Here is a 27,339-nt window from a genome sequence, read left to right as displayed (position 1 = left end):
ATAGATGAGATATTCTACAAATAAAATCAAGGACAATGGACAGCCTTTAACATCCAAGGCAGATGACAAGTGGGTCTCTAACTGTACCAGAGAAACAACATTTTGTCAGTAAAGATATAAAGGGAAATGTCATTATGTGGCTATTTGGACTGGAGTTTACAGCCAAAGAAGGTAACAATGGCAAAATAATTGGATGTATTAAAAAATGTATTTGTTTCCCTTCTTACACAAAATTTAATCCATAGTTATAATGATGAAGTTGAGCAGTTGGGGTTGATTATCTAGGGAAATAATTAATTGTCATATATAGGGTCACATAATACACTTTTATCCCTTAATGAGCTGAAATTAGCAGATACTTCTGGAGGTTTTCCTTTCCCTTCTGGATCAAAGTTTTGACAATTTAATAAAAAAAGTGAATTAACTATCCATGGAACTGTATACTGTGCTTAATTTTGTCACCTATTTACGGTTAGCATACAGCATGTAGAACTCTAATGTCCTACTTCAGAGATCTTAATGGAAATTCTGGTTTAAGTAAATTTGAAATAGTATAACTGGCAAATGCTGCTAAATAAATAACAGTACATTATTTTTAGAACTTTTTATTTGGGAGTGATGGATTACACCTTCACTTAGATTCTGAATTCAAAGATGCTTCTTGGAACTAGATTTGATTTATTCCTGGGTGTGGCAGCGCTTCAGCAAACTTTACTGATACAAAAGACATCTGCTTCTTCATTGACATAAAAACATCATGAAAGACAACAGTATATTTTATTTAAACATTTCCTCATGTCCCATTACACCCAAATTAAGGATACCAGTAGCTCTAACAAAACAATGTTTAAAAACATCTTAAAAAACATATTAAAAAACATAGGAGAAGATGTAAATTTAAATGCTGTAAATAAAAATCCACAACTATTCAACAAGCAAACAGCCAGGTTTTATTATGTATTTACCTTGATAGTGTAATTTGTTATGTTATATTTTTAAAGCTAACTAATAAACATACTTCTTCCATTAATTCTCAAGCTATATCTTAGACTCATATTCACCAACCTTAGAAAAAAAACTTATAGATCAAAAGTCATCACCATGCACAATAGCAACCTCTTGTTTCATTATAACTATAATTATGTTCCACAGATATGGACCATTACCTAAATGTCAATACCATTTAGACATTGCAGTCAGGAAGATACTTCAATGGCTGTTAATCATTGCTAACAGATATTGCCATTTAGTGAGTCATCCTATTTTATTTATGTCATTTCTTTGGATCAACACAGCTAGAATTTATAAAAGGTTGAACTTGATGAACTTGTGTCTTATTTCAACCTCACTAATTATGTTTGTAAGTTCCTGTCACACTTCACATTGTTAATCCTGTTGGCATCTATGCAATTAAATTCGGGAATTTAAGTATTTGCAAGCAGAAATACATATATGAAAAACACTTGAATATAACCTGAAACATCCCAAGATAAGAACACGCCTGTTACCATGCCTGATTATTTTGAACTGTAGAAATAAGACTTTCCCATTTGAGAGGCTACCTTCTGCATATGTGTGTTGAGTTAAAATAACTTTAAAAAAAGGAAAAAATATCAAAATGGATGCAAAAGCGTGGTATGTTTTTGAAACCAGATTCACTAAATGTAAACATAACTAAAATGTACTTATTTTCAATAAACACTTGTAAAAACTGTAATTTGACATGTTCCCCAATCGGTTACCTTGCTACTTTCCTTCATCAGGTCTGATTCTTTTGTCAAAAATGTGTTTAACCAAAAAATTCACCTTCTATAATTCATAAATATAGCACGGATATGCATAATCTTTAAATTAGCTATTTTGCAGGCTACTTTGATAAATATCCCAGAGTATTTTTAAGATAATCCACTGTTTTATTGATGCTTAAATCACAGTTTATAGAGTGTTTTATTGAAATGGCTCAAATGAAATTTGTACAACTTAAAGAAACATAATATCAGATTCTCACCATTACTATCAGTAATTACTACACAGTCTGTAGCCAAGCAGGACCTGCTCTATACTGACAAACATAAAATGTTTTTTTCATAGACTTTCAGACAATCCACTTCGACTTACACACTTGCAACTACTAATTGACAAAACAGTGAAAGCACTGCTTGCAATAACTTTTTAATTAATCATTCACACAGTGTATATTTATTCCTTAATTTCATTTTCTGCTGAAAATTACCTGGAGTTGATGCTCTGGTCCTACTTACTGTAGACTTGTACTTGTAATACCATAATCCAACAGGAGGTGATGCTGTTCAGCAATACAACAGTAAAACAATTCTGATGCATTGTCCATCAGTCAACGAGCTGTACCTGTTGCTTGGCCTTTAAAACACTGGCTCTCAGTGCAATCATGGTTAGTTCCTGACACCATGCTATCAGTATGCTATTCTGAGTGCCTTACACCCTGCTACCAGTGTGCTATCCTGAATTCACAACAACATGGTACAAGTGGACAATTCTGAATATCCTGACACTATGCTATTAATGTACTCCTAGCATTATGCAACCAGTGTGCAATCCTGAGCTTCTCACACTGCTACCCTATGAAATCCTGAGTTACTGACACATTGCTACCCATGTGCACTCCCGAGTTCCTGAAACTCTGCCAGCCATATGCAGTCCTTAGCTACCTCTCTGCTTCCAAACCATTATCAATTTGTCTATGTTTTCAAGTGTAATAAAGAATTATTCACTTTTATAAATCTTTGACTTCACTTGTGAGATCTATTCTGACAAAAAAATGGTGCCCTCCTATGTAAATCCCATATTTCAGTGGATATCACAAATAAATAATAATTGTAGAGAAGTTCTTGTCACTACTCTCCTCTACTCTATGTGCCAATTGTGGATGACACCTCTGCTATGTTTTAAATGTCAACTCTGCTTTTCAGGGGTGCATGCAGGGGGGGTTTATGGTTCTCCAGAAAACCCCTCCACTCCGCGAAGATCGGGGGCTAAACAGTGCCCCTACATAGTACTGTAAAGCAGCAGCGGCGCTGTCAAAGAAGTGTCCGCGGCGGTGCTGTATTGTAGTACAATACAGTGCCGCCAAAATGGAGCTGCTGCGCATGCGAAGCAGCTCTCTCTATTTTTTTTTTTCCGGGGGAGGAAACCCCCCCTTTTAAAATCCTGTGTGCACCCCTGCTTTTGTATAATTATATATTACAACTGGTGCTGCTCTGCTCCAAAAGCTGAGCACCAGGGCTCTATATATGTTAGTACAAGCAAGGAATTTAGTGAGATGGCTCTTAAGCATTACTAAGGAGACAATAAAGGTTGCAAATTGACAGTGATTTACCAAAAAGACAGAGACCAGCTTCCAAAAAAAATATAGGTACATCAGCAGTAAAGAGGCAAGGAAGAAACATGTTGAATTATCTCTGCTTGCACATGACATAAACTTAAGCATTAGTATAATGCAGCCCATATGAGAGTTAAAATTCTCACATATATATCCCAATCAGCCACAATGATCATTTCATTACAATGTCACCTGTCAAGGGGTGGGATATATTAGGCAGTATGGGAACATCCAATTCTTGAATGTTTTGGAAGAAAGAAAAATGGGAAAGCATAAGGATCTGAGTGACTTTGATTAGGGCCAAATTGTGATGGCTAGATAACTGGGTCAGAGCCAAACCAGCAGGTCTTGTGGGATGTTCCCGGTATGCAGTGATTAGTACTTACCAATAGTGGTCCAAGGCAGGACAAACAGTGAACCGGCAACAGGGTCATGGGTGCCCACCGCTCATTGATACACAGAGATAGCGAAAGCTAGCCCATCTGGTCCAATCCCACAGAATAGCTACAGTAACTCAAATTGCTGAAAAATGTAATGCTGGCTATGATAGAAAGATGTGAAAACACGCAGTGCATTACAGCTTGCTGCAGGTGGGGCTGCATAGTCATGTCAGTCCACCGCCAAAAGTGCCTACAATGGGCACATGACTGCCAGAACTAGACCATGGGAGAAGGTGGCCTGGTTTGATGAATCACATTTTCTTTTACATCATGTGGATGGCCAGGTACGTGTGCGTCATTTACCTGGGGAAGAGATGGCACTGTGAGGCACTATGGTAAGAAGTGTGATGCTCTGGGCAAAGTTCTGCTGCGAAACCTTGGGTTCTATCTTTCATGTGGATGCTAGTTTGACACGTACCGCCTACCTAAACATTGTTGTACACCTGTTCATGGCAACTGTATTCTTTGATGGCAGTGGCGTCTTTCAGCAGGATAATGCACCCTGCCATACTGCAAAAAGTGTTCAGGAATGATCTGAAGATTGTGCATCTGTTGGATGGGCTGGAAAAACAAGTCTGAGCCATGGAGGCCCCACCTTGTAACATACAGAGTTTAAAGGATCTGCTAACGTCAGGAGTTAAGGCTAGGGTTAGAGTTAACCCTAATCCTAACCCTAATCGTAACCCTACCCCTAACCACTAAAATAATACTTACATGACATTATTGACAGGTGGGTCCATCCAGAGGACCAGGAGAAGAAAGGAAGGCTTTTGTCCCTTAACAGAGTAAAAGAGTTAGGCTGAATACACACTACAGGATTTTCAGCTGATTATCAGGCCAATCACACGAAAAACGACTGTTCAGCACGATATCGCATTAGTGTGTACTCTCCAACAATAAACTATTATTGTTCCAAATCACATTGTATCATTTTATTTGATTTTTAAACCAAACTAAAAATCTTGTTCAACAATGGTACAATGTCGTTCCAATTCTGCAGTGTGCATGCTTCACGACTGGCACTGTCCATAGATCTCTATGGAATTTGCAGAGTCACAATCTTTTCAGCCGAAGGTTATGGCAGATGAAGAGCACAGATCTGAAGGTAAATCTTGTAAAACCTGTTTAATGTTTACACATGAATCAGCATGCTGATCGGGACCTTTATTTTTTCAGTCGTTGGTAAGATCATTATTGATATTGCAATAGAATACATTTTCTGAAATGTGATCTCAGCCTTATAGTAACTGGTTGAGGACTTAAAAAAAAAAGACTTTGTATAACTGTGAGCAGCTCTAAAGTAGAGTGTTAAGTGGCATAGTCACTCACTGAATAGACAGCGGAAAAGAGTGAAGTAGCTTCCTGAATAGAGGCTAGGTTTTGTTACTTTTAGATACTTTGTGAACAACATTTTATGGTAAATCAAACACTCAACAATCAGTCAATTAATAAAGACTCAGCTATCAGTATAGAAAATTATATATATATATATATATATATATATATATATATATATATACACACATATATTTATATACACGTGTGTGTGTGTGTGTGTGTGTGTGTGTGTGTGCATCATTAGTAATTAATTTTATTACTCATTTCACTGCAATTTAATAGAAACAACATGTTGAGAAAGGCAGCATTTTAACCTCTCTCCACTTCACTTCATGCTCTTAGGAAATGTTTTTTTACAGTAAGAGCTTTTCCATAAAGGGAAAGTTAGTTTTTGATTCATTTGTATTTTTAAAAGCAACAATTCAATGCAGCACTATACCTCACTCTCAGTCACAGTAAAACATTATGCTACCATTTTGTGGCAGTAATCGGCAAAAAGGAAAATATCTGATATCAGCATCATGATCATCAATTAAAACAATTGCAGCAATAACATCTCTTCCCCTTATTATTATTTTTCTCTATGTACCTTTTAGACAAATTCTATACTTGATTGATGGAACTACCCATTCTGTGCTGTGCATATCTCAACCTATGACTATGCCATACATGCCCAATTATGATACTTGCTAGAATTATGGTGTCAATTATTTTAACATAGTTCAAACAATTTTCCTGCATTTCCCTAGTAGGCATGAAGAAAAGTGTGAAATGAGAGGATAGGTCATATACTTGTTGCAATATACACAATGGAATGTAACTGGCAGGTCTTGTGTTGTAGCTGATGGAGTAAGGCTACGTACAACCTACAGGGTTTTCAAAAGATTGTCGGGGCAATCACACAATAAATGACTGTTCAGCCAGGTATCTCATTAGTGTGTGCACTGCAACGATGAATAATTACCATTCAAAAGCTCATCGTATCATTTCATTTAAATTTTAAACTGAACTAAAAATCTCCTTCAACAATGGAACGGCGTAGTTCCAATCTTGCAGTGTGTGCACTCATAACCATCTGTCCGACAATCTGCCGATAGTTCCTCCAACAGCAACTGCTTTCTTGGTGTGTGTGTGTATATTTAAATCTATGCTGTTGTCTCTATGGCACGTGGTGCGCTGTCAAAACATCAAGCAAATGGAAATAGTGTTCTTTTAAAGGCGAAGCGATAATAAATCTGCTTTACATGCTTGTCACAAATGGGTGTCCTCCTTCTGGATGAGTGAGGTGACAAGCTGGAGCAACTCCTGGAAAGTGGCATCATTCTTCCGCAGAAAATTCCTGAAGTCATCTGGACTGTTGTCCCATATTTCCTATAGCAGGGCCATATGTGAAAAGGAGTCTCTCCTCTGTAACCTCTCCTTGGTCTAACAAGTACGAGTCTTTCTTCTTCTTCTTCTTTCCCTTCGGTTCTTTGTCTCCAGTGTTCTTGCCATAGCAATAAGCAAAAAAACATGGGATTTTCATCGATTTGCTGTGTGAATTACATTAAAATAAATCATAATAAGTGTGCAGTTGCAAACAGAATTCACCAATGTACACTATACACAGAACTGTACAATACAATGAATGTCAATAATGTTTTTCCTTTTCATAATTCTTTGTTTTTGGGTGTTGTGTTCACTGAGGATCAGGTCTTTATTTAAATTATTTAGCACATTGCTTCTGGAAAGCCATATATCTGTAAAGTATGTAAGGAGTCACAATCTTGTGAGATGATGATTATGACAGATGAAAATCACAGCTCCATCGGTAAATCATGTACAAATCTTGTAAAATGTGTATAGTGTGTATGCATGAATTGGCATGCTGATCGGGACTTCAGTCATTTGTAAAACCACTAATGATATTGTATCGTTTCAAAATTTTCTGTACTGTGTACCCACCCTAACAAGCAAACTGCAGTAGTATTTCAAGTCCTCCAAAAACCAGCACGACACACCAGGATCCTGGTTCCTAAGTATATGCATATACCGGGAGTCTTCCTTCCGTTCTAATAGCGGCCAATAGTGTGACTTTACAGTTAATAGATAAAATCTCTTGCGGTGTTGTCAAACATCACTAGTCTCCGCTCCAAGACCCTTTTGTAAAACTTTCATACGGGCAATTTCATATTGAGTATGTAATATATTTTTAATTTGTTTTAATAAAGTTTTAAATCCACATTGCATCAACTGGTTTTTGGAGGACTAGAAATACTACTGCAGTTTGCTTGTTATTTATTGTATATTTTACGGGGACGCAGACCCCGTGCAGTAGGTATTTTTGTCCTTTTCTATTATTTGCCCCAAGAGATTTGTTTTGCTGTTTTTGTACCCAGCCTAAGTCTACCTAAAGGCTCTCCTATGATTATCTTCCCTGGTCTGTACTTATTTTTGTTTACTGTTTCCCTATCATAGTACCCACCTAATGATATTGCTGATTTACAATGCTGTCCTACACACAAATGGCCTGTTGTTTAGGCCATTAGTTTAGGTTAGAACCTGTGCTAACTCTTTATCCAATATATCCCATAACAGATCTTTAACAAACCATTTCCTCAGTCAAACCAGCAGCTTCTGGGTTGAATGGAATACAGAGACCCAGTATACATTTTCTTTTTGTCCATTGTCTCATTTTCCATCCAGTGAGATAGGTGCCACCGTCTGTTTGAATTTCTAAAGGCATCCCATAAAGTAGAACAAGTCTTTTCGCCAATTTCAATATTGGCTTGTATGAAAATCTATTTGAGCTAGCATTTCTCAAGAGTAAGGGGCTAATGCAGGGTGAGTATTATTCCAGTTTACATAATTTTTTTTGCATGAAATCACTTTGAGCATACCCAGAGAAATGGGTGTATGTAAGCGCGATCATGAAGATTGCGTGGTTCTGCCACTTACTACTGCTTTTGCTTGAAAAGGTGGAACGGGTGCATTTTAACATAGGCTGAGTACAGTAAAGGTGTTTTCACACAATTGCAAGCAGATGCAGATCAGGACAAAGTCCATATACACATGAGAAAGCAGTATTATTTGAAGTTGGTCAGGGGCAGATGCAAATGATGATGACGACAGCCTTTGCCACCGTAACGATCCGCATGGAGAGATTCACTTTCGCTGATTGCTGATTTATTAGTCACTCGTGCATATATTATGCTTCTATATGTGTGTTTTAGCAAAACTGCTTTTTTTACTCAAGACCAGGGGGTAAATGTATGAATCTCCGGATTCTTCATCTCCGGCGTGTTCGGCGTTTAAAGTGGCGCTGCATTGTAAAGGGAAGTTTCCCTTTACAATGCAGCGCTGCTTTAAATTTAAGCGCTGAAGAGGCTGAACACGCCGGAGATGAAGAATCCGGAGATTCATACATTTACCCCCAGGAGTTATTTCTGCTATGTTAGAGAGATTTAAGGAGTTTTATCGGTGCCAAATTGTGAATGTGTTTGGGAGCACATGTGATGTAAATATATGCGATGTATGCTTGGCATCAACCAAGCGCATATGTCATTGTTGCCGTCTTGCATGCATCTTATGATATTTGCTGCTTTGTATATGGTTGCTATTGCAGCTTTTTAATTAATTAACATTGCATCAGCTTTATATGTTTACTGCAGTTGCAAATTATAGCATTTCTACTACTTTTTGTAGGACTATTATGAAATAACATTGTCATAGGTGTGCAGCTATGTACTATCAGTGTTTCCTCCTCTGGGATAGCTTAAAATAATGTGACTGATGCAGAGTGAGATTTAAGGCAGTTTAAGTTGGGTATTTTCCATGAAATATGAAATCTTATGCCCCGAAAGTAGGCACATGCATATACACCTATGCAGACTTATCGTGCCACTTACACATTTGTACCTCAAGAGGCTTGGTAGGGAAGGGGCAAAAAATTGCAGTCTGAATACAGTAGAGGCATGCTAATGCCAATGCAGACCATCAGAAACATGTTTTGCATCTGTTATAAATCGGGTGCAAACACGCACTGTTGATAATGGCTTATTATAAACCAAGCATATATGCTGCTGAAGCAGAAGTGAATGCAACTCATGAATGGCTCTGCATATGAGTTGAAATATGCTTGTTTTCCAAGCTAATTTTTTAAGCTAAAGTTACTCAAATGTTGAGGCCAACTTTGCTTCAACACTGCGTTTGTGTGCATTTACTGTGATAAGGCAAGGGGTGGGGGGAGATGGAGCTTTTTTTGGGATGGGAAGGGATGGTGAGGGGGAAGCGGACAATTTACTGTGATGGGAAGAAGGAAGAGCGGAACATTTGCTATGATTGGGCAGAACATTTACTGTGATGGGATGGTGGGGAAGCGGATAATTTACTGTGATGGGATGCTGAGGGGAGGGGGAGAATTGTCTGTGATGAGAGATTGGGGGAGGCATTTAATGTGATAAGGGATTGGAGGGGATCTATCTTACTTGCATATACATGTTCTATGCTAGCTATGTGCATATGTGTCATTTTTAAAACAAAGATTATACCATGTGAGTCATAACTATTAGTAGGCAATTACACCTTCCTTTGTAGCTATTGCAAATGATGCGGCTGAAACCAAACATTCTTACAAGAAACCCAGGACTTAAATCAGCATGGCCTTACTGAACATTACCTATGTTAGCCGACCCCCTCACTCCCCCATATCCTCTCTTCAAGTCATAGGCAGTTGAAAGTATAATTTTGTATTCAGAGTTGAATTGCATGTAATTGTGTTCATTGTGATAAGGTCTATTTCTGAGCATGCATAGAGCTATTTCAAACAAGATACGTTATACAAAAAGTGAATGTGAATCACAGCAATATGTTTAGTGTGAAGGGAATTAGAGTAAATAATGGATATTACTAAAAAAATAAAAATACAAGAGGGTATAGCATATGCGAGGTGTCGGAGTAGTGGGTAAAGAGGATAGATGGTAATTAAGACTGACAGTAATAGTATGATAAGATAAAATTTGAGAATTATTAAAATATACATTTTATGAAATAAATAGACAATATTAAAGTACATGTGAATAGTTGTTAGCAGTATGGGAGGTGTAAGAGTAATGGCAATTTGGAGATAGATGGTAATTATAAATATTGGTATTATGAGAAAAGACATAATTAGATAAGTAAAGACAGTATTAACAAATCAAATGTGGAGAGGAGATTGCAGCAGGTAGTGGCTTCCTCAGTGGACGCCACTACCATGACTAGGCAAATCCCTTAATTTGTAGCATCCACCCTAAATAATCTATTTGTTGAACAAAAATGCCTAACTTTATAGGAGAATTAAACCATGTATGTTGTATTTGGCTACATTTTTGAAACCTGGACAGCAATGCAGGAGCCCACTTTAGACCCTAAAGACACAACAATCACAATAGAAAACATTTGTGTAGTAGTCTTTAACATTGCAATAAAATATCTGAAATAAACATTAGGTTCTTAGAGCACACTTTGATCAAAGTGTGAATTCTCATCTACCATGAGACGGTGACTTAACAAATGTTAGTGACGTGCTACCCAGTATTGCAGGTCTACCTGTTTTATTGTACTATTGCATCTACTGTCTATTTGTCTGTATACGAATGTATTGTTACATGTTACATTACTTAATGCAGGTCAACATTGTAAATGAGCTTGCACAATAATATTCACATGGGTGAATAAAGAATGTGATTGATTAACTAATAGTTTCATTTGTGATATTAACTCATGAGTTGTGCTTTGATAGCTAATCGAACTTCACATTTCCTCCAGCCATTTAACTGTCCTCAATGTTGTTATTGTGAAAGCTAAAGATTTTGTTCTTTCTGTTCTACCTGTTTTTTTTCCCTGCTGTTTCATTCTATCATTTCACTTGCAAAACATTAATGATTATATCATAGCCGGATTAAGGGGGGGCACAGGGGGCATGTGCCCCGGGCCCCCTCTCTCCGAGGGCCCCCCGCCGCTGCGCGCATAACCTCTGATGATTTTTTTTTTCTTCCTCTTTTTTTATTTTTTTTAATGGCTGCGGCGGAAGGGGGGGGGGGGGGGGTTGCAGGCGGCCAGGTTCAGGGCTCCCTTCGTTGGTGGGGGGAGCAGGGAAGCAAAAAAAATAAAAAAAATAATATATACTCACCTGATCGCTGCGCCGGCGTCCCTCCTCCTCCCTCCTCCTCCCTCCTCCTCCCTCCTCTCTGTACTGTTAACACTGAATGACAGGCATGATGTCATCAAGGCACGCCTGTCATTCAGTGAGGAGCAGCGCGCAAAGGACCAAGAAGACAGAAGAGAAGAAAGAAGCTAAAAGAAAGGTAAGTAAAAAAAAAGAAAAGGGAATAACGCAGAAAGGCACAGTATGGAGGAAAAAGGGGTAGAAGAAAGGTACACAATGGAGGAAAAAGGGGTAGAAGAAAGGCACAGTATGGAGGAAAAAGGGGTAGAAGAAAGGCACACTGCTGAGGAAAAAGGGGGAGAAGAGAGGCACAGTAAGGAGAAAGGGGGAGAAGAGAGGCACACTATGGAGGAAAAAGGGGGAGAAGAGAGGCACACTATGGAGGAAAAAGGGGGAGAAGAAAGGCACACAATGGAGGGAAAAGGGGGAGAAGTGAGGCACACTATTGAGGAAAAAGGGGTAGAAGAGAGGCACAGTATGGAGGAAAAAGGGGGAGAAGAGAGGCACACTATTGAGGAAAAAGGGGTAGAAGAAAGGCACACTACTGAGGAAAAAGGGGGCGAAGAGAGGCACAGTAAGGAAAAAGGGGGAGAAGAGAGGCACACTATGGAGGAAAAAGGGGGAGAAGAAAGGCACACTATGGAGGAAAAAGGGGAAGAAGAAAGGCACACTATGGAGAAAAAAGTTGGAGAAGAGAGGCACAGTAAGGAAAAGGGGGGAGAAGAGAGGCACACTATGGAGGAAAAATGGGTAGAAGAAAGGCACACTACTGAGGAAAAAGGGGGAGAAGAGAGGCACAGTAAGGAAAAAGGGGTAGAAGAGAGACACACTATGGAGGAAAAAGGGGTAGAAGAAAGGCACACTATGGAGTAAAAAGGGGGAGAAGAGAGGCACACTATGGAGGAAAAAGGGGGAAAAGAGAGGCACACTGTGGAGGAAAAATGGGGAGAAGAAAAGCACACAATGGAGGAAAAAGGGGGAGAAGAGAGGCACACTATTGAGGAAAAAGGGGGAGAAGAGAGGCACACTACTGAGGAAAAAGGGGGAGAAGAAAAGCACAGTAAGGAAAAAGGGGGAGAAGAGAGGCACACTATGGAGGAAAAAGGGGGAGAAGAAAGGCACACTATGGAGGAAAAAGGGGAAGAAGAAAGGCACACTATGGAGAAAAAAGTTGGAGAAGAGAGGCACAGTAAGGAAAAGGGGGGAGAAGAGAGGCACACTATGGAGGAAAAATGGGTAGAAGAAAGGCACACTACTGAGGAAAAAGGGGGAGAAGAGAGGCACAGTAAGGAAAAAGGGGTAGAAGAGAGACACACTATGGAGGAAAAAGGGGTAGAAGAAAGGCACACTATGGAGTAAAAAGGGGGAGAAGAGAGGCACACTATGGAGGAAAAAGGGGGAAAAGAGAGGCACACTGTGGAGGAAAAATGGGGAGAAGAAAGGCACACAATGGAGGAAAAAGGGGGAGAAGAGAGGCACACTATTGAGGAAAAAGGGGGAGAAGAGAGGCACACTACTGAGGAAAAAGGGGGAGAAGAGAAGCACAGTAAGGAAAAAGGGGGAGAAGAGAGGCACACTATGGAGGAAAAAGGGGGAGAACAAAAGCACACCATGTAGGAAAAAGGGGGAGAAGAGAGGGACAGTAAGGAAAAAGGGGGAGAAGAGAGGCACAGTAAGGAAAAAGGGGGAGAAGAGGCACAGTAAGGAAAAAGGGGGAGAAGAGGCACAGTAAGGAAAAAAGGGGGAGAAGAGGCACAGTAAGGAAAAAAGGGGGAGAAGAGAGGCACAGTAAGAAAAAAGGTGGGAGAAGGGAGGCACAGTAAGGAAGAAGGGTGAGAGGCACAGCATGAGAAAAAAGGGGAGAGAAAGGCACAGTATAAGAAAAAAGGGTGAGAGACACAGCATGAGGAAAAAGGGGGGGGGGAGAGAGGCACAATAGTGGGGACAATTAATTAATTTAAGATGGGTGGTTTGGGCGCTACTGAATGTGGGGGTGAGTTTGGGGAGAATGAGGTCCCTTTATTAAATGTGCCTATGAATTATTTAATGGCAGTGACGGTTGCGGGAAATAGGTATATTTCTGAAATGTAAATACTATTAATTTATTGCTGGGGCTGTTTGTAGGGAGGGAAATAGGTTTATTTATTAAATGTGAATACTATTATTTTAATGTTGGGGCTGGAGGAAGGCCTAATTATTAATCATGGGTGGTACTGATTTAACGCTGGGGTGGCTGTAATTTTCTAAATGTACCCATTTTTTTCCCAAATAGGGCCCCTAACATTCCAGGATCTAGATAAGCCACTAAAGAAACCTGCAGCACAGGTGGTGAAAGTGAGAAGAACAGGTAGGAGAGAGCAGCAACATCTGTGAAATGTTGTGATTCTAGTGGGACAATCCCAATTTTTGGTGACCGTTCAATGGTGTACACAACAATGCAGGTTTTTTTGTCTGTAGGAGGGTGGCCAGGCCATGCCCAATGATGCATTATCAATGGTATTTTAATTTGCGGTATCATTGCTAGTTTTAATGTGCATTATAAATTTTATTTTTAAAGTGCGGTATCATTGCTAGTTTTAATGTGCATTATAAATTTTATTTTAAAAGTGCGGTATCATTGCTAGTTTTAGCGTGCGGTATCATTGCTAGTTTTAGTGTACGTTATCAATGGTATTTTTAATGTGTGATATCATTGCTAGTTTTAATGTGTGGTGTCAATACCCATTTTAATGTGGTGTTTTGGTGATTGTTTTAATGTACAGTATTTTAGTTTGTGGAAGCAATGATTTTTCTTATGCAGATAACCTAAGCGAGCCCTCTGGGAGAGCTGTAAGTGTCATACTGTGGGCTGTAGGTGATGTAATGCAGGATGTGTCCCTATGCCCTTAATTTTAGATTTTAGGGGCCCCCCTGTCTTAAGTGCCCCGGGCCCCCTGAAGCCTCAATCCAGCTCTGGATTATATTGTTATAATAATGTATTGGCTTATGCTTGCATTTTTTTTTATTTCTTCATGGAGACAGTGACAAAATAAAATTAGTTCTGCTGCTAAAAGCTCTCACAATAATTATGCTCTCACCAAAACAAAAAACAAAAAGTGCTGCTCTTATCTTTAATGGGGATGTTGCTTTTGTAATCTTTGTAATAAAAAATAAAAATGCACAAGGCAGATATCGTTTAGGGATAAGATCAGACTGAAAATTCTTAACATGGGTTTGGAACATACTTCAACTGTAACTAAAACTCACTCCAAATGATAGCTAAAAATTTCGGTGGTAATCTTTGTAACGATTACGAGAACTCCGACAAGGTTGACGCCTACAAAAAAAATATTATTGGCCAAACAAATGAATAGAATAAAAACAGACTTACCTTAAAACCGAAGCTCCGGATGTCCGATTGCAGCGGCATGCTGACAGCCAGTGATTCAGTGTGACGTCAGCGCGACTTAAATAAATGTTAATGTTGAAACACTTAACCTGTGGGGTCCACACGTTGCCACTTTAAATTAACCTACATCTAAGTCACGCTGACGTCACACTGAAGTGCCGGACAGCTGGGTCTTTGGAATCGTAAACCATACCCAACCCAAAATTTCAGAGTGCATAGCTATTACATGGCTATTACAGGAGAGTATCTCAACATTTCATTTGAAACTTTATTAGATTACTGATTGCTTTGTTCGATTGCTGAACCTTTATTGGGGCTACTCTAGCATATCCTATACAGTACTTGATACTTGAAGACTAGATAATCATTCTATGAAAGATTACTCTTTCTTTTCTTCGACACATCAAAAAAAATAAGTATATTAGAAAAACAAAACTCAGTTTACTTTCCTACACAATGATAAGTAACTAGCACCATCGCTATTACCAGTTATCCAAAGGAACAACGAGTGTGGTTTCACCCAGCAAAAGCATCCATCAGTACCAGGGTATTCCAGGCTGAGCAGGTCACATTATAACAGCGAGACCCAGACTGGTTTGAAATTGTCAAGCATTTCTAGTAATGGCCAGTGCATTGATATGTACATGTTGTACAGTGCTTTTGTAGGTCCTTGTATTATTGTATTTTTGTTTCAAATACAATTCAAAAGGTATCATTGTACCATTAAATTAGAAACAATATTACAAAAAAATAAATTTAGCATTTCTGTATACACCACAGTCTTCTTGTACAGTTTTACTGAGGCTTAAAATCATTTATTTGTGCCATTATTAATGTTTAGATATTCTGATCAGCTATATGTTGGTCTAGCCTCTCACACTTTTAATTTATCTACACGTGGACATGCCTGCTGTCTGAGCTGAAATAATCTGTGTTAGTGTTAGCAGTCTATTTCTCTAATTGGCTTCAATTTGTTCTATCCTTAACTACCAATTCCTGCAATTATATGCATTCAGTTTTAAAAAGTGAATAAACTAAGTGCTCTGACCTTAGTCAAACAACACCTAAAAATACATTAAAATAAAATAATAGTTATTATTTGTCCTAAAAGTTTTAAAGAGGGATTCAAAGTATAATTACTGATATAACTAACTAGAAAGTCCAGATATAAATGTTATATTACATTTTTTCAAATGTATCACAAAATGACAAATAAAAGTTAAATCACAACATTGCTAACAATTAGCACTAAAAGTTAGATGATATAGACTATTATATTTTCTTTCCTGTGTCTATAAATCTTCTCACTAGATGTTGTTTTCTCTTCTTGCTTCTTTTAAAGTAGCATTTCTTCAGCTGCAATGATTTTTTTTTTCCAAATGCTGTGAAACCCACTAGCAAATTAATTTTTATGGACATGAGTGGAGGCTTAAACATACTCTCAAAGTTGTAGGAGTGGAAAATGTGTCATCAAGTGAGAAATTAATTTAGTAAGAATTATCTGTAGGTGTGAAAAGAGAATAGACATGATTTCTGTAAGATTTATCTGCTGAGCGAAGATAACATGTCTGAAGAATTCTGAGGTTCATTTGAATATTTTTCTCAACTTTTTAAAGTTTATTTACGAAAACATATCTAAGACAGTAAAATATATCTAGTTGTACTTCATGCACTTAAATAGAAATTCTGCCACAAAGTCACATAGCTTGTTTTATCATGCAGCATATTCTTCCCTTAACCATTTAAAAAATGCACCAATAAATAATATTATATATTATTCATGAATAAAGAAAAAACACAGGAGCTAAGGTGGATATTGTTTTTGCAAAAACAAAATATATTTACTTTAAAGGGCATGGGTACCTTCTCCCTTAACTTCCGAGTTCCTACTCTGAGCAGAGCAGGGATCGGAATGGGAGCACCAAAGTGCCAGCAGGAGGGTGCTGGAAATTCCAGCACCAGCCCTGGGTGCCAAGGCTGGTGTAATGAGTTAAACTGTTTTTTATTCTCCAGTTGTGCTCTGAGTTGACACTGCATAGGTAATGTTTTCTTACTGAGCTCCCTCAGCAGCTTAATGCAAGGCTGTAGTGTGTATATGCACTGGCACATGCAGCAAGTTAGGAAGCACCTCATTTACATAACATTATGCTAATGAATGTCAGATGGGTGTGAGTGTTGAAAAAAGAAGCAGAGGACAGGGGAAATAGACTATCTGAACTATTAGTGCAAAAGACAGAGGGCCTGATTCATCAAGGTACGCAAACGCATACGCATCTGCTAAACGGAACTTGAGCTACGTAAAACACCACATACGCAGTGCAAACAGAGCAGATACGTCACTCAAAGTCAACTCAATCTCAAATTCCAACGCAAATATAAGGGTTTGCGTCACTCAAAGTATGAAACATGAGTTTGCGTACCTTGATGAATCAGGCCCAGAGAGTTGTTGGAACGCGGACAGTTAATTAATGAGACAGACAAGTTGCAGAAATAATAATGCTGAGAAAAATAATCTGTAATTGTGGTACATAGGTCCACTTGCATTAGTAGCCTTTTGCTCTGTGCTGCCCTCTCTGTTTATGTTAAAGGTTTGGCTTGCAGTTGGAGAAAGCTGTACACTAACTCAGCTCTTAGTCCAAGCTCCCACTTTTCCTTATTCTCACAAATATAAGGCTTTGGATATTTCTAAATACTGTTGGCAAACGTCACAGCAGCGCTGAGGATCGACTTCATACAGAAAAACAAGGCTGTTTTAAGATCTACATAACTACCATCTCTGTTCAGCTGTGGGACCCACAGAGCTCACTGTCATTGTTGTTTCAACATTGTAACACTAATATAGGATCTGGTGCTAATCTAGATTGGCACTGACAAACCAGAAATGTGGAGTCTAACGAGCTCCCCGGCACTCACCAAGAACCAACGCAAGGCGAGATGGACTTAACTGCCGGGGGCTCGCAGTTTGCGGTTCACTGGCCTGCCTCCAGATGTAGCACTAGCGATTATAGGCAAGTAGTAGAAGTAGGTAGTGGAAAGGAGATCTTGTAGTCAGACAAGTCGGATCTGGTAAACAATCAGTAGACACAGTACAGAATCAGCAGACAGTCTCAGAATAAATGGGGTCCAGTTTTGGTACACGGTCAAGCGGCAAGGGCAAAATCAGGAGGTGGAGAACAAGGTCAGAATAGCTGGATCTGGTGCACAAGGAGTCAGAATCGGGTATTCAAACAAGATGGCCGGGTACACGAACGCAGGAGAACCAGAATAGTCAAACAGGGAGCAGTGCTACACAGGAGTAAGGCAAGGAACCATGTAACACAAGGAGTCCACAAAGAGAAGAGAGCCAGGAAGCATACACTTTGCTCTGACATTAACCGAGTGTCAGAGTGAAGATTAAATACCTGAGCAAGTTTGAATTCTCAGCCCTGAGTTGCAATCATGTGACCACCGATACCCGGAAGTTCGGCTTTGATAACAGAGAGAGCCTGCGTTGGAACATGGAGCGGTAAGTCTGTAACAAGCATCTGTTCAGCTGCCCACTGAGCTCAATTGTGTTTGCTGTTACCATCTATATTCGGCTGTTAGACCCTCTGCACCCAGCTGTCAGCATTCTGCTGGACCTCGACGTGACAAAGCGGGAGAAACTGCCTACTTTTGTAACCCCAGCCAGGGGGCGGTAAATTACCCTTCACCCCTTCCATTGCCCCACACAATTTGGATTAACTATTTCTTTCTAATCTCTCATTAACAAACCCTAGCTAATACACATTCATTTACATCTCTCCATCATGCACCTACTTAATTTACTGTCTCTCCTATTTACAGTTGCCATAATTCTCTCCAAACTCCTCTTCTTTCTCCATCATACTATTCCTTCGTCCCCGATTATGATTTCCCCTTCACTACTTCCCTCCTCGCTAGTCTGTACACATGAACTATTTTGTCTCCTGCACCCACCACACTCACCAGCCTGCATAAACAGAAATAAACCTCACACCCTCAAATCCTCCTGGCACGTCCTCTTTCTCACCCTGCTCATGGCTGCTGGTGATATTTCTCCTAACCCTGGGCCCCGTACAATCCCCATTATCTGCTCATGCTCCTCGCTCCACCCAAAACCTTTCCATCCATCCCGTACTTCCAATCCTGCCAACTTTATCCACATCTACACTACCCTCTCTTCCCTTCTCCTGTGCACTATGAAATCAACCTCCTTGCCATTACAGAAACTTGGCTCACCTCCTTTGACACTAAATTCCCGGCAGATCTCTCCTATGGGGGACTCTCCCTCAGCCACACTCCCAGACCTGGAAACAGATAAGGTGATGGAGTAAGCATTCTACTCTCTCCAAGCAGCACCTTCCAAGTTATATCCTCTAAAACCCTCCCTCTCTTACTCTTCCTTTGAAGTCCGCACTATCCATATATTTTATCCTCTCCACCTTCATGTTTCTGACATTTATCACCCCCCAGATCCAGTTTCTCAATTCCTTGACACCTTGCGGCCTCGCTCACCTATTTACTATTCTATGACCTGCCTACACTCATGCTAGGCGATTTTAACATTCCCATTGATAATCCCACTGTCTCTTCTGCCACTAACTTCTTTCACTTACTTCCTCATTTGGTCTCTCCAAATGGACCTCATCTCCCACCCACTGTGATAGGCACTCCCTTGACCTTGTTTTTCCCGCTACTGCTCCATCACTAGTTTCTCCAATTTAGCCTTCCCACTCTCCACCCAAAACCTCCTTTCCTTCAGCCTCTACTTACCTCATGCCCTTCCTCCTGCACCCAAATATACACGTACACAACAAAAGCTAAATACTCTTAACCCAATCCACTTCTCATTTATACTAAAAGAACTATTTTCTCCAATGACTGCATTGTCCTGTCCTAATCAGGCTGCCTCTTTCTATAACAAAACACTCAGTTTTTCAGCCCTAGACAATGCAGCTTCTGCTACTACATATAGTTTCTGATGATCTAAATCCCAGCCATGGCACAACAAGCAGACACTGGAGGAAATTTCGTTCCTATCTCAATTTCCTCCAATATAAATTCATCCTTTCATCTTCCAGCACTGTCTTTTCAATTGCCAAACATTCTAAAAAATCTTTAATATCCACCCAGTCTTCTAACCCACATCGCCTCTTTGCCACCTTCAACTCTCTTCTCTACCAACCTGCACCTTTTCCGCCTTTAGACCTCACTGCCCATGATTTTGCCACATATTTCAAAAGACAAAATTGACACCATTCGACAAGATATTTCCTCATGCCAAATTCCACTCACCCCACTCATTCTACCCAACCTTACCTACACTCCCCAATCCACCCTTAATTCTTTCTCTCCAGTAACTGAAGACGAAGTCTCTGCACTCATCATATCATCTCACCCTACAACCTGTACATTGGACCCTATTCCCTCTCAACTTCTCTGCTCCCTCTCCTCCACTGCATGCCCACCTCTAACTCACCTCTTCAACCTGTCTCCTTCCACTGGCACATTTCCATCCTCCTTTAAACATGTGCTCATTTCACCTATTCTAAAAAAAGCATCTCTCGATAAAGCCTCTCTCTCTCCAACTAATGCCCTATTTATTTTCTCCCCTTTGCCTCCAAACTACTTGAGCGATTAGTGTACAACCTTCTCTCCTCTCATTCGATTCTTGATTCTCTGCAATAAGGCTTTCGCCCACAACATTCCACTGAAATTGCTGTCACAAAAGTGACCAATGATCTACATACTGCAAAATCTAAGGGTAATTTCTCCATACTCATCCTCCTGGACCACTCTGCTACTTTTGATACTGTTGATCGCCCTCTTCTCCTACACACTCTTCAATCCATTGGCCTTTATGACACAGTTCTTTTCTGGTTCACTTCCTACCTATCGAACCGCTTCTTTAGTGTTTCTATTTCTGGTACATCCTCCCCTCCACTCCCACTATCAGTTGGGGTCCCAAAAGGCTCTTTTCTTGGCCCTTTACTTTTTTCATTGTACTCCTCTTCTCTTGGGGCACTACTTCGCTCATTCGACCTCCAGTACCTCCTCTACACTGATAACACCCACATCTATACCTCTTCCCCTGACCACTCTCCTTCTGTAAAATCTTGTGTAACCAGCTGTGTTTTTGCTTTCTCCACATGGATATACCAACACTACTTATAGCTCAACATGTCCAAAACAGCAATAACTCCTCAGTCTCCCAAGCCTGCTGCCTTGGTGTCACACTTGACACCGTCCACTGCTTTATTCCGCACATCCAGACTCTCTCCCAGTCCAGTCAAATCCACCTTAAAAACATTGCCAAAATATGTCCTTTTCTTACTCAACATGCAACCAAAATTCTTTCTCTATTCTCTCATCATCTCAACCTCCTGCTATCTGGCATTCCTGACACCCATATATCCACACTTCAATTCATCCTAAATGCTGCTGCAAGACTGATCTTCCTCTCTCACTGCTCAACATCTGCTGCACCATTTTTCAAATCACTACACTGGCTAAATGTTCCCTAGAATCAAATTCAAATTACTCACCCTTACCTACAAAGCCCTCAACTACACTACCCCTGCATACATCTCAAATCTCATATCAAAATACTCCCCTTCCCGCCATCTTAGATCTACCTCTGACCTGTGCCTTGTCTCGTCTCCAGTTACCCCCTCTCATTCCCACATACAAGACTTTTCCCGTACCACTCCCCACTTATGCAATTCCCTACCACGCCCAATGAGAGTTTCCCACAGAGTTCAAATCGTTAAATGCACTTTGAAAACTCAATCTTTTTTTAGAGGTGACCTTATCCTCGATAACACTATTCACACTATTGCACCCTCAAAACTATCCCAATCTCCACTCTGAGACACATTTACTCCTCTAGTTTCAGCTGTGCCCATTTCCACTTACAATGTAAGCTCTCTAATGAGCAGGGTCCTTCATATCCTTTGTTTTCATATCTGCATTTGTTTTATCTGCCTTGTATGTACCAGTTTTATGTATGTACTGTTTTCCCTACTGTATTTCGCTGCAGAGCACTGTGGTGCCTTACAAATCTATGATAATAATAATAATAATAATAATAATAATAATAATAATAATGGTTTAAGGAACGCAACTTAATGTAGGGAATAGGTAGTCTAGCCAATAAGCGGGGTTTTGATGTGAAAGTCTCCAATATACACACCAGTACACAAAATGAGGGTTATCAACAGGTATATGCATACAACATAAATAAAAAGAATGCAGAAATAAATAAAATAAAAAAAGAAGATAGTAAAATGATAACAGCAGTGGTGGACAGGAGCATAAAGCTCATATAGGAACATGTAAGTGATATTACCCTACTATAAGCCCTACCCCATTTTCTGACTAATAATTCAAGTCGACTGATGCTTTATGGTGTTTCGGCAAAAGCCAGTGACTAATTTATTTCAGAATGGATGCTTTATGGTAGAATTCTAAATTTCAAGTAGCCACTATTTCTTGACTTTGTGAAGGTATAATTAGGAACTGGCTATCCTAAGTGGTTTCTATTTGCACTCAATGAATGAATTCAAGGATGGCCTTATGATGGTACAGAAATTTCAAGAGTATCATAATTGTGACTGATGAAATTCTATCTAGTCGTAGCAGCGTATTTTCTTCTCCTCAGGCTCATGCCTTATTTAAGCTGTGTGTAGCCTAAATTATCTTGTTTTACTGGCATTTCACTCCATTTCAAATTTGAAGCATACCTCATTGTGTAGCTACAGTTATTTCATTCTTTCTCAGGTCTTGTAGCTATCTCTGTGTGCTGTATAGAGTTCTCAGCAGACTCCTCTTTGTTAATTACAGTTCCCTAGAAAAGGATAGTTGGCTAAAACATGAGAAAGTCCCCATTTCCCCCTAAAACTGCAGACCTATATTACTCCATTGTGATGATTGTTTCTGTTAAAACATTTTGTGTTGTTAAATATTTAACTGTCTATCATCTGTCTACTGCTGAATAAAAGCTGTATTTAAGTTATATTGCTTTTTTTGTAGCTTCTTTTTTCAGTTTTGAACAGTTTCGAGCATTCAGATACTGAATGTCTTCCTATTACACCAGTTATGAGATATCATAAGAGAAAAACAAATTGTACATGGTCTTAATAAGATAAAGCAAGGGGAGGGAAGTTTAGTTCATTTAAATTGCTAATACTCGATGAGATCTGAAAACCAAGCTATTTAATTTGTGGTCTCTTGCTATGCATCTTCAGTTTATTGAGGGAGGAGTTCTGCAGAAAGGCTGCTATACCCTCCTGCACTGGTTTGATGGTATTTTTGACATTCTTCAAGTAATATCATTTAGAATAATAAGAGTCAAACCTGTTGTCTGTAATGGAAAAATAGCAAGTCTTGGCAGCTGTTTTGCTATATGGGAAATGCATAAGGCCTAAAGTTTATTTCTTAGGGGAATTAAACACTCTGGTTTTGGAAAGAGAAACTTTGTTTATAAACTCTGGCACAGCTATATATTTCTTTAGATCATTTTGGGAGGCTAGGTGCTCTTAATTTTAAAAAATGGTGGCCAACTGGATATAAACAGCAGGTAATTGATGTCATAGGTGGAATCGCATGCATTATTCTGAAACCTGCCCTCATTGGTGACCTCTGTTTCACAGAACAGTTGCTGGTTATTACATTCACTTGCTAGGTTCTCTGTGCTATTGTCTTAGTTTTGGCTTGTGCCTGTGACCCAACCACTCCCAAATGCTGCTTGGATTGACCTCTTTTCTTGTAACCCCTTTTTGAGTGGTGTTTAAGTTGAGTTGACCTTATTGTCTGTAATACCACATAACAGCCTCATTGGGCTTTCCTGTGATAGCTGTGATGCTCACTCCAGATATATAGTGCTCTACCTGGTCCAGTTACATCTTACATCCCTGTAGCCATAGAGATGTCTGCTCCACATATCAATACCAAGTCTTCTGTGGTGCCCACCTGCTTCAGTGAAATTACCAATTCACAACAATGCGTCCTGGGGAAAGTGCTGTTGAGCATATCTTGTTTTATGGCAATGATAGGTTTTGGTAAATTATTTAGTATGGTGAATTGTGAAAAGCGGTACTGGAAAGCTGTCGGGGCATACCAGTGGGTAGCTGAGGATAAATTCTTTGAGAAGTTATATTGCAAATGCTTTGTATTTTCTTGTGTAACCACCGATGTCTAGGGGAGAGTGGTAGGATATGATATTTTCACTTGAAAGTGGTGCATGACTAAACAGAGAGCTGGGGAGGATAATGGCTTTGACTGTTTGTTGAGACTCAACTTATCTATTAGTACAAATGTAAATTCTGATATGTATTAGAAGTGCAAGAAAAGAAGCTGTAATCCCCTTCCCCCAAAAGTTTTTTCTCTAGAAATCAGATTATTTATACTCAGTTAAGAACTATTTCAATAGGTTGGTACTCTTGAGAGGCACTTATAGATAAGCTTTGGAGGGATAAGATGATCTATCCAATTGGTGGTCTGGGGTAATATTAAAGTCTCCCAGGACAATAAGAGAACACTGTTGGCTAGAGTTAACTCTTGTGGTACCCTGAATAAAATAAATATGTTTGCTGTTGGAGGAATAATGGGATACAATAGAGTCTAAACTGTGAAATATCAATTAGTATAAAGAACCTTCCAACTTTATCTGGTATGACCACTTTAGGGTTAAATGGAGGACTCCTTGCAAATAAATTAGTGTGTATTTATTGACGGCTCTTGCACCACTAGGGTGCCAGGGTATTGGTTTCACCCTGCTCCAGCACTTTGTTTGCATCTGCTCCTGATCCTGTTTCTGACCCGGCTTCCCTCTGACCTTCTTATTGGATTTCGCCTTGTACCTTGCTGCTAGCTCCTGTTTCCTGACATTCGGCTTGCCTACTCTTTGGATTTCTCTTGGTATCTCGCCGCCTGTTGGTTCTGACCGGATCGATTGACTACACATTATTTAATCTGTTTGCTACGCTGGTGGCTGTGTTGGAGAATCGCTACCTGTGCACCCTCTTGCAGCGAAGCCCAAACTTCATTGTGGAGGTCCCTGGTGAATACCGGGGGTGCAATAAACTCTGCGCCTCCTTGCTCAGCTGCGCAAATACCAGCTAGTAGCCTTATTGTGATAACCAGCTAGTACCTGATCGTGACAGTATACTCTGGCCAAGAAGATGAGTGGTCAGGATAAACCCTCCGCTCTAGATCTTCTACTTCATCTCACCCAGACAGTGGATCAGCAAGAGTCTAATTAAGCTCAGCTTTTGCAGTGCCTTCAGGGGGTGGTATCCCATCTGGACACCCTCCAGGAATCTTTGCCAGAAAACCCAGTGCCTGAAACAGTCACTGTTTCCTCTTCTGCTACAATGGCTACCATTAGTACATCAGCCTCCAGAGGTTGGCATATCCCTTTGCCTGAAAATTGTGACATGACCCCAAGAAATGCCAAGTATTTCGCAACCAATGCACCATCCAGTTTGAATTGGCTCCCGAGAATTTTGTTCCAAGGTGACATAACCTTTCCTTATCTGGCTCCACAGTTTCAGTCTCCTGTAGCTCCATCAGACGAACCGATGCAGATAGGCTGGACCCATCTCTCCCAGGAGGAACGAGACAGACGCATCAGAAACCATCTTTGTCTTTATTGTGCTGAGTCTGGTCATCTCCTCTCTTTTTGTTCCAAGAGACCGGGAAACGTCCCTAGGCGATGTCAGGGGGATCATCCAAGTATCCAGATCCACTACTCCCTACTCCACCAAAGATGCAGAATTCCTTATGTCTGTAGTCCTTCTTGCACAGTACGGTCCTCAGTAATTGTCAGCCTTCGTGGACTCTGGATCCGCTGGGAACATCATTACTGCTGAGTTGACCTCCAAGCTCCATCTCTACATTCACCCTTTGCCACAGTCCTTTGTTCTGACTGCAATAGATGGCAACCACGTCCCCAACGGCTCCGTCAATCGCATAACCGGTCCAGTACAGTTGTTGGTAGGAGCTCTTCACTCTGAATGGATAGGTTTCTTAATTCTTCTACAGTCCATCAATCATTCTGGGACTATCCTGGCTCAGATCACATTTACCCCAATTCGACTGGCACCTGACCTAGGTTATCTCCTGGGGTTCCACATGCAAGCATTGATGTCTGTCTCCTGTACTGCCTGCAAAGACTTCGATCTTGTCTCATCTCTACAGCTCTACCTATCCTCCCTGAAGCCTATTCAGATTTCTTGGACGTCTTCAGCAAGACTGCCGCAGAATCTCTACCGCCTCACCATCTTTGGGATTGCCCCATCGACCTTATCCCTGGCAAAAGGATTCCCATGGGCAGAGTGTTCCCTTTAGCCTTACCTGACACTCAGGCAATTTCAGCCTACATTTTTGGAAACATGGAATGTGTTTTTTTCCGTAAATCTACTTCTCCCATTGGTGCTGGATTCTTTTTTGCTAAAAAAAAGGACGGGTCGCTCAGATCTTGTATTGATTATCGCATACTGAACTCCATAACCATCAAGAACCGCTACCCTCTTCCTCTCATTTCAGAACTCTTCGATCGCATTCGTGGAGCTCAAATTTTCACTAAACTTGACCTCAGTGAGCCTATAATTTGGTTCGGATCCGTCAAGGCGACGAATGGAAGACTGCCTTTAATACCAGGGATGGGCACTATTAGTAACTAGTCATGCCCTTTGGGCTGTGCAATGCCCTGGCAGTCTTTCAAGAATTTATTAAGGAAATCTTCAGAGGCCTGTTATACTCTTCCGTGGTTGTCTACCTTGGCGACATCTTGATCTTTTCTGAAGACCTTGTTTCGCGTGGGGGAGACATCAAAACTGTTTTACGTTGTCTTTGAGAGAGTCATCTGTATTGTAAACTGGAAAAATGCTTATTCGAGCACTCACAAGTACTCTTCCTTGGCAATTTAATCTCCGGTACAGGGTTGGAAATGGATCCCAAGAAAGTAGGAGCTATCCTTGATTGGTCCCAACCTTCTGGCCGTAAAGTCACTCAACATTTCATTGGCTTTTGTTATTATTACCGACAGTTTATAAAAAACATTCTTCTTTAATCGCACCCATCACCTCTCTCACTCAGAAAGGGGCACAGGTGAAGGACTGGCCCAACGAGGCTACCATCGCTTTTAAATCTCTGAAGGAGGCATTCCCTGTTGCTCCTATTTTGAAACAACTGGACCAGCATAAATCATTTTATCTTGAAGTAGATGCCTCCTCAGTTGGGGTGAGGCAGTTCTCTCCCAGGAACATTCCTCTGGCACCTTTTCCCCTTGTGAGTTTCTCTCCAAAAACCCTGTGAGGCTAACTATGGTATCGATGATAAGGAACTCCTCGCAATCAAAATAGCTCTGGAAGAAAGCAATACCTGTTGGAGAGAATCTCACTTATCTACAGTCAGCACAATTTATTAATCCCCAGCAGGCCCGTTGATCACTCTTCTTTTCCAGATTTCAACTGATCCTGACCTTTCGTACCAGTTCCAAGAATGTTAGGGCTGATGCTCTTTCAAGGGCTTTTCATCCGTCTGACTCCTGCCCTTCCGTTCTGAGACCCATCATAAGCCCACTCAATATTCTAGACTTACCTAAATACTCACCTAAGACTCCTCC

Source organism: Mixophyes fleayi, chromosome 6, assembly GCF_038048845.1.
Source record: "Mixophyes fleayi isolate aMixFle1 chromosome 6, aMixFle1.hap1, whole genome shotgun sequence".
Lineage (NCBI taxonomy): Eukaryota > Metazoa > Chordata > Amphibia > Anura > Limnodynastidae > Mixophyes > Mixophyes fleayi.
The sequence above is the reverse complement of the archived record's forward strand: the minus strand, read 5'-3'. Positions refer to the sequence as shown.